Genomic DNA, 12,030 nt, shown 5'->3' with positions numbered 1-12,030 from the left:
TAAACGGATCCTGGCTTCCCGTACTGCAGCGAACGACCGTCGCAGGTAGCAAGAGGAGAACCGCACCGGAAATGACCGCGGAGAAGCCCTCGGACGTTGGCGCGCCAGGTACATATAGTCTGCGGCCGCGAGCTCGCCTCCAGTTCACCACCGGCAATGGAGGGTGAAGCTTTGACAATGCCAGCCACTCGTGCTGGCGAAACGTCAGAAAAATCATTAGATGAACGTCGGCCGAAGAACCCGAGACAGAAGCCAATAGGCAGTTTGTCAACAAGTGGCCACGAAAGCCTTAACAATTTTGTATTTCGTCCTTACTGTTCAAACTTTACATCGAAGAAACAATGACAGAAATGAAAGATAGGTTCTAAAGTGAGATTAAAATTCAAAGTGAAAAAATATCAGTGATAAGATTCGCTGATGAAATTAGAATTCCCAGTGAACGTGAAGGAGAATTACATGATCTCTTGGGTGCAATGAACAGTCTAATAAGTACTGAATGGGGAAAGAGGGTAACCCGAAGAAAACCGAAAGTAATGAGCAGAGATGAAAACAACGAGAAACTTAACACGAGAGTTTGTGATCACGAAGTAGATGAAGTTGTGGAATTCTGCTTCCTAGGCAGCAAAATAATCCATGACGGACAGAGCAAGGAGGACGTCAAAAGCAGATAGCGCTGCCAAAAATGGCATGCTTAATCAGGAAAAATCTAGTCACAGGATTTTGTCTGAGCCGGCCGGTGTGGCCGAGCGGTTCTAGGCGCTTCAGTCTGGAACCGCGCTACCGCTACGGTCGCAGGTTCGAATCCTGCCATGGGCATGGATGTGTATGGTGTCCTTAGGTTCGGTTTAAGTAGTTCTAAGTTCTAGGGGACTGATGACCTTAGATGTTAAGTCACATAGTTCTCAGAGCCATTTGAACCATTTTGAACTTAGTCTGAGAAAGAAATTTCTGAGGAAGTGCATTTGGAGATCAGTGTTGTATAGTAGAGAATGTTGAAAATTGGGTGCACTGATCATCATCATCATCATCATTTAAGACTGATTAGGCCATTCAGCGTTCAGTGTGAAGCATAGTCCCCCTTATAAAATTCCTCCATGACCCCCTATTCAGTGCTAACATTGGTGCCTCTTCTGATGTTAAGCCTATTACTTCAAAATCATTCTTAACCGAATCCAGGTACCTTCTCCTTGGTCTACCCCGACTCCTCCTACCCTCTACTGCTGAACCCATGAGTCTCTTCCGTAACCTTGCTTCTCCCATGCGTGTAACATGACCCCACCATTTAAGCCTGTTCGCCCTGACTGCTACATCTATAGAGTTCATTCCCAGTTTTTCATTGATTTCCTCATTGTGCACACCCTCCTGCCATTGTTCCCATCTACTAGTACCTGCAATCATCCTAGCTACTTTCACATCCGTAACCTCAACCTTATTGATAAGGTAACCTGAATCAACCCATATTTCGCTCCCATACAACAAAGTTGGTCGAAAGATTGAACGGTGCACAGATAACTTAGGCTTAGTACTGACTTCCTTCTTGCAGAAGAGACTAGATCGTAGCTGAGCACTCACTGCATTAGCTTTGCTACACCTCGCTTCCAGTCCTTTCACTATGTTGCCATCCTGTGAGAATATGCATCCTAAGTACTTGAAAACGTCCACCTGTTCTAACTTTGTTCCTCCTACTTGGCACTCAATCCGTTTGTATTTCTTTCCCACTGACATTACTTTTGTTTTGGAGATGCTAATCTTCATACCATAGTCCTTACATTGCTGATCTAGCTCTGAAATATTATTCTGCAAACTTTCAATAGAATCTGCCATCACAACTAAGTCATCCGCATATGCGAGACTGCTTATTTTGTGTTCACCTATCTTAATCTCACCCAGCCAATCTATTGTTTTCAACATATGATCCATAAATAATATGAACAACAGTGGAGACAGGTTGCAGCCTTGTCTTACCCCTGAAACTACTCTGAACCATGGACTCAATTTACCGTCAACTCTAACTGCTGCCTGACTATCTATGTAAAGACCTTTAATTGCTTGCTAAAGTTTGCCTCCTATTCCATAATCACGTAGAACAGACAATAACTTCCTCCTAGGAACCCGGTCATATGCCTTTTCTAGATCTATAAAACATAGATACAATTTCCTGTTCCACTCGTAACACTTCTGCATTATTTGCCGTAAGCTAAAGATCTGGTCCTGACAACCTCTAAGACGCCTAAACCCACACTGATTTTCATCCAATTTGTCCTCAACTAATACTCGCACTTTCCTTTCAACAATACCTGAGAAGATTTTACCCACAACGCTGATCAAAGAGATACCTCTGTAGTTGTTACAATCTTTTCTGTTTCCATGTTTAAAGATTGGTGTGATTACTGCTTTCGTCCAGTCTGATGGAACCTGTCCCGACTCCCACGCCATTTCAGTTATCCTGTGTAAGCATTTAAGACCCGACATTCCACTGTATTTGATGAGTTCCGACTTAATTTCATCCACCCCAGCCGCTTTATTGCACTGCAATCTATTGACCATTTTCTCCACTTCCTCAAATGTGATCCTATTTCCATCATCATTCCTGTCCCATTGTACATCGAAATCTGAAACATTACTGATCGTATTTTCACCTACATTGAGCAACTCTTCAAAATATTCCCTCCATCTGCCCAAAGCATCAACAGGATTCGCCAGCAGTTTTCCTGACCTGTACAAAATACTTGTCATGTCCTTCTTACCTCCCTTTCGAAGACTGCTAATTACACTCCAGAATGGTTTTCCAGCAGCTTGACCCAAGGTCTCCAACCTGTTTCCAAAGTCTTCCCAAGATTTCTTCGTGGATGCTATAATTATCTGTTTGGCTTTGTTTCTTTCTTCAACATAACTTTCTCTGGCTACCTGAGTTCTAGTATGTAGCCATTTTTGATATGCCTTCTTTTTCCTTTTACAGGCTGCCTTGACTGTGTCATTCCACCAAGCTGTTTGCTTCATCCTACCTTTACACACTACTGTTCCAAGACATTCTTTGGCCACTTGTAGTACTGTGTCCCTGTACCTTGTCCATTCATTTTCCAGTGACTGCAGTTGACTACATTCAACTAACTGGTACCTTTCTGAGATCACTGTTATATACTTGTGTCTGATTTCCTTATCCTGAAGTTTCTCCACTCTTATCCTCCTACACATGAACCTGACCTCCTGCACTTTCGGCCTCCCAATACCAATTTCACTGCAGGTTAAATAGTGATCAGTGTCATCAAAGAATCCCCTGAATACACGTGTGTCCCTCACAGCCTTCCTGAATTCCTGATCTGTTATTATATAGACAATGACAGATCTGGTTCCCCTGCCTTCCCAAGTATACCGGTGAATGTTCTTATGTTTAAACAAGGAGTTTGTGATTACTAAGCCCATACTGGCACAGAAATCCAAGAGTTGTTTCCCGTTCCTGTTGGCCTCCATATCCTCTCCAAATTTACCCATAACCTTTCATACCCTTCTGTTCGATTTCCAATCCTGGCATTAAAATCACCCATGAGCAGAACACTGTCCTTGTCCTTTACTCTAACAACTGCATCACTGAGTGCGTCATAAAAACTATCTATCTTATCTTGATCTGTCCCTTCACAATGCGAATATACTGACACAATCCTAATTTTCTTGCTAGACACTGTCAAATCTATCCACATCAGTCGTTCGTTTACATACCTTATTGCAACTACGCTGGGTTCCATTTCTTTCCTGATGAAAAGCCCTACACCCCATTGTGCTATTCCTGCTTTGACTCCTGACAGGTAGACCTTGTATTCTCCCACTTCCTCTTATTTCTCACCCCTTACCCGAATGTCACTAACAGCTAAAACGTCCAACCCCATCTTACTTGCAGCCTCTGACAGCTCTACCTTCTTCCCAGAGTAGCCCCCATTGATATTAATAGCTCCCCATCTCGTTACCATTCGTTTGCCGATCGTATCTTAGGAGTCCCTGGTTTGTGAATTAGACGTGGGACTCCGTCACCTCCAAAGGTCCGAGGCATTTTGCTCTGATTGTTGCCAGCATCATATTTATAGTACCAGGGAAGCAGGTTGCTAGCCTTACTTGCCCCGGTTCCCATTGAGTTTTACCCCTAACGGTTCAGGGACTAACCGGGTGGATTTGGTAGTCTTTGCCGTCTGAGCACAAAGGTGGCCACGACTCGGAATATGTCCGAGATGCCCAGCCTTATTCCAAAGTAACTGGTATCCCGACTGTCAGGACCACTTACTTGGCCACTCATACGTTGCCCGTGGCTCATGAACTAGGACATGATACCAGGGTGCACTGTTAGGATAAGCAGAATCAGCGAAAGAAGGGATATATGGAAAACACTGATCAGAATAAGCGATAGGATGATAGGACATGTGTTAAGACATGGGGGAATAACTTCCATGGTGTTAGAGGGAGCTGTAAGTGGTAAAAACTGTAGAAGAATCCAGAGACTGAAATACATTGAGCAAGTAATTAAGGACGTAGCTTGTAATTGCTACTCTGAGATGAAATTCATGGCGGGCCGCATTAAACATGCCACATGACTGATGACCCAGAAAATAAATAAATAAATAAATAAAGAGCTGGCATTCTTTCGCCTGCAAACATACTACATGGAATTTCTAACCGGTCTGAGAGTCGAAACCACCAACGTTTAACGTTGACATACAAGACGTTACGATCAAAAGGAGAGAAAATATGGGACAACGCCTCCTATGTCCTAAATGATGACCTTGTTAGAGCTAACCATTTGAATGATATCAGTACGTAACGCAAAGAAGTTAGATAAGCGAAATCATTGTAGGAAATGTCTTAAGAAATCGAAAAATCAATGCTCCTCGGAGTGACCAAATCGGCATATAGAAAGTTCTGGAGACATGCCACTGAAAGAATACGATCCACACACTCTCAATAATAACAAGGACAGATAAATGCAAAAAATTATCGCACTATTAGTTTGACTACTCACGCACTAAATTTTCTTGCAAGAATAATAAACAAACTAACGAAAACCAAAACTGAGGATCTGTTATATGACCACCAGTTTGGCTTTAGGAAAGATGAAGACACAAAAAAAGCAGTTCTGACGTTGTGCTTGGTATTCAAAATAAGACTTAGGAAATGGCGGTCTTTACGAAGCGTTTTACAACTTAAAATGATGCAAGATGTTTGAATTGCTCCAAAAATGCACACAGCCTGTACGGAAAGACGAGTAATTTACAACATGTACAAAATCCAAGGGGGAAACGTAAGAACGGGATATTTATAGCGAGGTTCGTATTAAACAGTGCGCATGATAGAGATGCAATTTTTCTCCTCTACTCTTCATATCGAAGAAGCAGATGGGGAATTCATAGACAAGTTCAGAATCGGTTCAAGAATTTAAGGTGAAAGTAAGTCAATTACAAGATTCACCAACGGCTTTTCTATCCTCAGTGAAGTTATAGGGGTATTACAGGATCGATTGAATGCAACGAACAGTTCACTGAGCACAGAATGGGGATTGGAAATGAGCCAAAGAGAAAGTATCGATTAGCAGAAACGAGATTTGCGATACATTGAACAACAAAATTGAAGAAACAAAATAACGTATGATGGACTCAGCAACGGTACCATAAAAAGCAGAACAATACAGGCTAAAAGAGAATCCTTCACCAAAAAGAATGTCATAGTATGAAATATACGTCAAAAATTGATGAGTAGGTTTCTGCAAATGTAGTTTCGTGTTAAAAAGTATGTGAATGCCACTAATTGCGATCCGCCTGATTGGTCTGCAAGCCACATAACGTAACATTCTTTCACGTCTTCTAAACACTTTCCGATACCTTCATTTGACTATACAAATTGATCATTACAATAGACTACTAGAAAACATTACTCTGTATGGCTCTAAATCCAGATGAAAATTAATACTGGGATAGTGTAAATACCAGAAAACACGTTATTAGAGATGGCACAGTCTTTAACATTTGTAAACCCAAATTTGCGACACTAAAGGGTATTTCAAACAGCAAGGTTGGACTTGAAATTAAATTAAGATTTTTTTTTGGACGGTAAATGAATGAAATATTAGGTATTTAATTTTTTCACCAATAGTGAGATAACTGAAATGAGAAGACACAATAGTTTTGTATTGCCGAGATTCGAATCCAGAACCCATTCCTTTGGTTCTCTAGCCACGAGTAGACGTTCAATATCGGTTTGTTTCGCGATTAGGAAGATTTGCGCGTATAAGAACAGGAAATGTTGTGACGAAAAGTTGTATGCTGACTGGGAGTGAACTTTGCAAATGTCACCTTTGTTGACTCTATAAGAAAAGGCATTAACTATTGAACCATTTTTCACCAGTAGCTATGAGTGGTGTGTTTGAAACTGAAACGATATGACAACTTCTGTCTCTGAGAGTCGAAATAAGCACTTATTGGTATCGTTGAAAATACACAAAGAGATGTTAAAATTCATAATTATTTTTCGCCTGCTGTTTAGTGTGCACATACTACAGTTTGAAATTAGGTGGTGACAAGTTTTATGCCGGACCACGATTCAAACCCAGACACATGCCTTTCGTGGAGACCTCGAGGAGTAGTAATATTGGGGCAACAACGAAACAGTGAATGAGATTTTCACTGTGTAGCCGAGTGGGCGCTGATATGAAACTTCCTGGCAGATTAAAACTATATGTGGGACCGAGACTCGAACTCGGGACCGCACTCAGTTTCAATCTGTGAGGAAGTTTCAACGAAACTGTGAAATACACCATCCTGTAGCGATCACATCCCGACAAATGGGAATATTGAGCTGGAATCCCAGTACAGCAACAATATTTTCAGCATTTCAAAATAAAATAAGAAATAACTTACTGGTAACCTTACATGATGGTTGATTGATAATAAAATAAAATTAATGCTGTAAGAATGATTCTTGATAACAGAGTTTCTCCTTACAACGACTAACATCGCTGTATTGGTCTGACATGCACCAACTCTCCTACAGTCGGTACAATGGGCTCTGAAGGACATCTTTACAGTTTAGGTTTACCACCATGCTGGGCTCGATTATTGGCACATTTGGGAGATGTGATGAACTCTGACCATTTAACCTTTGTGAGAGACTTGCTTTTAGTGAACAGTGTTGGGGAAGAAAGAAAGGAAGGATGGTTAGGTTAAATATTCATCGTCGATGAGACAATTAGAAATGGAATAGAAGCTAGAATTGCGAAGGACAGGGAAAGAGACCGTTTGAGAAAACCTAAGCCATCACATATTCGTAAAACGTAAACGGTGGTGGGCCTGATAAAACATATTTGACGCAAAGGCCAGTGTGAGTCCTTAAAGCGTAACGTTATGGATACGTGGCACAAAGTGTTTTGAATGACGACCTGCATCATAGGTGTGTGTCCATCGCAGTTGGCATCTGTTGCCAACAAATGAAAAACGGGCAGGCACCATATGAGAGTACCGACCAAGGAAGCTGCATCGAGTGTTGCTACTGTACGAGAACACCCGTCTGTGCTCTGCTGGTTTCACTGAAGAACCTATCCAGAACTGTTCTAACCCCTTTCCCACCGCTCTTATTTTTCTAATCTTGTGGCCCCAAACGTTTACCTTTCTTGCTCCACATCTAATAATTTCTTTGTGGAAGAAAATCCTGAGTAAACATGAATTAATGATATGCTTATTTCTGAACCAGCTGTTTTCTACAGGCCAGAAGTCCAAAAATACCTAACCATCAACAGACTGTTTTAGTTAACGTGAGAGAGTACATTGTAGATAATTTTTCTTTGATATTTCTCTGTTATATTCAATATAAAAATATGCTCTGTTCTAATACATGTGATATATTTTTCATCATGATAACCTTACAAAGAATGTATACTTCAGTCAACAAAAAGTATTTGCAATATGAGCGTGCCTAAAACTGCACAGATTAGTAAGATACTAAGCACTTTTGACCTCGATGCTCTCTTTGTGTATGTGAAGTCCGGAATCGTACCCAAGAAGTATTTCGGGGTACAGTGAAAGTTTGTAAATCTGACAGTGAGAGTAGACTTCAAAAGAAACCCAGTATAATTAGTAAATGCCACTCAGAAATGACTCACCTAGTATATGCCCAAAAAACTAATACTTATATCAGTATGTATAAGTTTTAACGGGGGTGAAATGTTATAATTTCTCGCATTTTTCGCCTTTACATGTAATGTGTAAATCAATGTCGCAAGTTGACGTAAGGCAGAGAAGTTAAGATTTACTTACTGATTTTCGATCTGCAGCATGTAGATCAGTAAAACAAGAGGAAAAAGCGTGACAAATTGTCTATATTTCAAATGAGATTAGACGTAAGAACTAATGCAGCTTTCCTTTCATTAAGTGGCCACGTTACCACTTATCTAGCGAGCCAATAATTCCCGCCGTATGCTCTCTTTTCGATAGTGATTGACAAAACATAATTTGCAGGTCCTGTGTGGGACGACCATCCTGGAATCAAAACATGATATTGGTAATCCAATGTTAGACTTTAACTGAGGATCATTCAGATTGTCTGTTGGAAATGGCAAGAAAATATTAAGTGAATCTAGTAGGATAATTCTGAGCCATTCCAGCATGTACAACGACAATAACTTAGTGGTCAAACGTATTCTACGATGATGCCAAGTCCCAATCAGGCTTGCCATAGGAAGAATACGTTGCTCAGAAGGTGTGTTTCTTGGGTTGACCAGCACTTTGTAAACCCATGCTTCGAAGATGCGGAAGCGCTGGCTGTCACCATGTTGACTTCGAACTGAAATACCTAAAGTATAGACCAATAAGCTTTATTCACATTTCTGTAACTACGAGTGTGGTTCTAAACAATAGTTATGCATCGGTGGAAACCGAACGTCATAAAGAAAGGGCAGGAAGAATGATTTTGGTGGCCCTTCTCTTCAAGGCTTTCATATCTATTTCTGTTTATCTGACTTAAGTTACTGAAAAGTTCCTCCACCATAAACGATTTGCATTTATAGCATCACCAGACGCTATTAACATTTCAACTTCTGTGTCTGAGATTCGAAATAAGCACCTATTGGTATCGTTGAAAATACACAAAGAGATGTTAAAATGCATAATTATTTTTCACCTGCAGTTTAGTGTGCACATACTACAGTTTGAAATTAGATGGTGAAAAGTTTTGTGCCGGACTTCGATTCAAACCCAGACACATGCCTTTCGTGGAGACCTCGAGGAGTAGTAATATTGGGGCAACAACGAAACAGTGAATGAGATTTTCACTCTGCAGCGGAGTGTGCGCTGATATGAAACTTCCTGCAGATTAAAACTGTCTATGGGACCGAGACTCGAACTCGGGACATCACACAGTTTTAATCTGTCAGGAAGTTTCAACGAAACAGTGGAATGCACCATCCTGTAGGGGCCAGATCCCGCCAGATGGGAATAGTGAGCTGGAATCCCAGTACAGCAATCTTGCACAGTGACTGAAAAATATTACTCAAAAAGACCTGAGGAAAATGAGACAAGTAAATAAGAGCAGTTAAAACTCTATTCCAGCTTCTGATACTATGAAGGGAGAAACAGTTGTAAACGGAATGTGTAACAGGGAATATACAATGCTGATAGTAACGTCTCCAACATGTCATCCTTAAGCGAAATTGACATTCACTAAAAAAAGCAAAGAAATGAAAAATATCATCTGCTCATTACTATTACAATATAACCGCTGATGTTGCCTTGTCAATAAAAGCGAAAAACATGTGATGAATGTGCTCATTGAAGTCATTTCCATTACGTTCTGCATTCTCATACTGTTGATTACTACTAATTCTTCCGCCCTTTAGCGGCAGTTTGCCACCCCAAGGGCAAATAAATGTACCGTACATCTGACGAGTCGTTCACCCTCTTTGATAAGTCTGTTGGCGGAATAACGGTGACTTATGCTGGAAGTCTTCACCGTCATTGCTGATGATTTTTATTCGAAGTTTAAGAAGTGACTAGTCTCGAATCCAGCATGCAGAACGAAGACGCTACCCCAAAAGCATTTTACACTGCACGTCACAAGCATGGCGTTGTGGACAAATTTATTGACCGGCACAGTATAAGAGTAAGTGTGGTAAGGATGCTCTTAGTCAAGCTCTGGGTAGGTTCTTTACTGAAACCAGCAGATGGACTTTCTCGTACAGTAGCAACACTTGAAGCAGCGTCGGTTGTCTCATACGGTGCCCGAATGCTGTCCCAGTTCTTGGCAATAGACGCCAACTGCTATGGACACACTCCTCTGATGCAGTTCATAGCACAAAATATATTCTTTGTGCCACCAGATGAGTAACAACACATTAGGAGGACTCAAACTGGCCTTTGCGACAGATATTTTTTTTGAGGACCAACCACTATTTTCGTTTTACGAAAATAACTCATGGTGGTTCAAATAGTCTTCCGACCATGCTCATTTACGTTTTCGCAGTCGGTTTCCTTCACTACCCTTCGCAATCCTAACTTATGTTTCATCTCTAACGGCCTGATCGTCGATGGATTCTTGATGATGATGATGATTAGTGTTTTAGGGCGCACAACAGCGATGGATTCTTAACTCCAATTACCCTTCCTTTCTTTTTTCCCCGACGTTGTTCACTGAAAGCAAGTGTTGCACGAAAGTTAAATGGCCGCAATTCATCACATTTGCCAGAAATTGGGTGCACCATGGTGATAAAGCTAAACTATAAAAATTTCGTTCAGGTTCCGTTGTTCTTCTTGAATGTGAGAAATAATTCGCGTCGAACCGATTCTGACTAAAACGAAAAATCGTTTTCTGATGTCATTTGTTCGATGCACCTTCCGCCATAAAAGGGACAAATGTTTACAATTGCTTCCACAGCCTGCAACTCTCTGTTAAATCCACCGTGAACAACAACTCACAACTACTAGACATTTTTACTGCTTCATGCTCCATTTTCCAACGCTTAAATAACGATTCTCATAACTTTTAATTGTGAAACACTCAATAAGTCGCAGCAAAAACAATTTTAGAATCTCAAATAAAAAATTACGATTGATAAATACACTTTTAGCAACCTACGTGATAGCACGCCAAACCAGATGTACACGAACATATGGATTATCCTATTCACAGGTGTATTTTTTCCTGGAATCTTACATACTTAACATTCTTCACACCATATTCAGCATGAGGAAATGTCACAGCCCCCTAATGAAAGCAGTTATATGAGACGAAATGCGGTTTTAAATAACGAAGAGAACAATTTGCTAGAATGTTGGCTCTGAGTTTAAACCGCGCCGGTTTTTCCGCTAGCCCAGAAATACATTCAGCGCCACAACGCCTGAAGTATAAAAGAACACTTCCTGCAGAAACCTCTGCATCAGTTCGTGCAGCTGGCCGTCGTGAAGCAATTTCCATTCACTGATTACAAAATAAAGTACTATATACGTATTGAGTAGCCGAGGCAGCTGACGAATTGCGATACAGACGAACAAGGAAATTAATGTTTTGCAAAGGCTGTAATCCACCTCCAGGGACTGAGAATGGTCACCCAGTATGGAGTATCATTTATTACGACAAAATCAGGAACTCGCTACAAGCGCAGTTCGGTGGTCAAATGGAATGATTCTAGCTTTGTACGCTGAATCACCAACAGACTCTTTCTGACCTCTGGTAGCGTCAAGTGAGTAATGTACGGTTGACCGTGGTTTCAGGTCCATATAAAACTTGATGTCCCTTCAGTAACGACTATAGGAGAGTTAGTGCAGTGTAGGCCAACAGTGGTGGAAGGCGTTGCAAGTAGCAACTCTGTTACCAGGAATATTTCCTACAGCAGTAAATTTATTTTATTAAACAGCTAGTAATCACGTAAAGTCAAAGGGCAATTATTTCTTCTTGTATTTGAAGTTTAAATGCTGAAACTATTGTTACTGTGCTGGCATTCTAGCTCAGATCTCCCATTTAGTGACATGTGACCCCTTTGGGATGATACAGTTCCATTGTTTCATT

This window comes from Schistocerca nitens, chromosome 2 (assembly GCF_023898315.1).
Source record: "Schistocerca nitens isolate TAMUIC-IGC-003100 chromosome 2, iqSchNite1.1, whole genome shotgun sequence".
Classification (NCBI taxonomy): domain Eukaryota; kingdom Metazoa; phylum Arthropoda; class Insecta; order Orthoptera; family Acrididae; genus Schistocerca; species Schistocerca nitens.
This window is presented reverse-complemented; position numbering follows the sequence as displayed.